The following is a 1,271-nucleotide window of genomic DNA, read 5'->3' as shown; positions in this document are numbered from 1 at the left end:
ATGGAGTGCAATGGGACGATTTTGGCTCACTACAACCTCCACCTCCCAGGTTCAAACAATTCTCCTGCCTCAGCCTCCAAGTAGCTGGGATTACAGACATGTACCACCATACCTGGCTAATTTTGTAATTTTTAGTAGAGACAGGGTTTCTCCATGTTGGTCAGGCTGGTCTCAAACTCCTGACCTCAGGTGATGCACCTGCCTTGGCCTCCAAAAGTGCTGGGGATTACAGGCATGAGCCATCTCGCCCAGGCTAGAGTGCAGTGGTGTGATCTTTGCCTCACTGCAATCTCCATCTCCCGGGTTCAATGCCTGATTCTCCTGCCTCAGCCCTAAGTAGTTGGGACTACGAGCGCCCACCACCACACCTGGCTAATTTTTATATTTTTAGTAGAGATGGGTTCTCACCATGTGGCCAGGCTGGTCTGCAACTCCTGACCTTAGGAGATCCACCTACCTCAGCCTCAGCCTCCTAAAGCACTGGGATTGCAGGCGTGAGCCAGCACCCCTAGCCTACGGCAATTCTTAAGGAAGAACATACCAGCTTTGGCCTTGAAACCCTGCATGTCTCCATCTGCAGTGCAGCTCCCGTGTTGCCCTCCTCAGCACACATCTCACCCTACCCCGAGACTCAGGCCTGCTTGATTTGCCCAAATCCAGGTGAAAAGCTCTGACTTCAAGCACAGTCCAGTCTTCTGTCACCAGCACCAGGAAGGATGTGAACCTTTCCCTCAGGACCATCCACCCTACAGGGCAGACAGTTTGCCTCATTTCTACGATAACTCAGGGGACAGAAGTTCACTATCTTGACCCCATCGTGAGGCCATCCTCACAGCCGTAACTCCTTCTATTCCTACAGCTGGCTTGGGACCTTGGCTTGTCAAGATTAGTCAGCCCCCACCTCCCCAAAAACAAAACCAAGCAAAGACCACATACTGATTCCATTTTCTTTTCTGAGACATTCACTGTCGCCAGACCAGTGTGCAGTGAATGGCACAATCTTGGCTCACTGCCACCTCTGCCTCCTGGGTTCAAGCGATTCTCCTGCCTCAGCCTCCCAAGTGGCTGGGATTACAGGCATGTGCCACCACACCTGGCTAATTTTTTGTATTTTCAGTAGAGATGGGGTTTCACCGTGTTAGCCAGGATAGTCACAATCTCCTGACCTTGTGACCCGCCCATCTCAGCCTCCCAAGGTGCTGGGATTACAGGCGTGAGCCACTATGCCCAGCCATACTGATTCCACTTATATAAAATGTCCCCAATAGGCA

The sequence above is a fragment of the Cebus imitator genome, unplaced genomic scaffold (genome assembly GCF_001604975.1).
Source record: "Cebus imitator isolate Cc_AM_T3 unplaced genomic scaffold, Cebus_imitator-1.0 Scaffold197, whole genome shotgun sequence".
Taxonomy (NCBI): domain Eukaryota; kingdom Metazoa; phylum Chordata; class Mammalia; order Primates; family Cebidae; genus Cebus; species Cebus imitator.
This window is presented reverse-complemented; position numbering follows the sequence as displayed.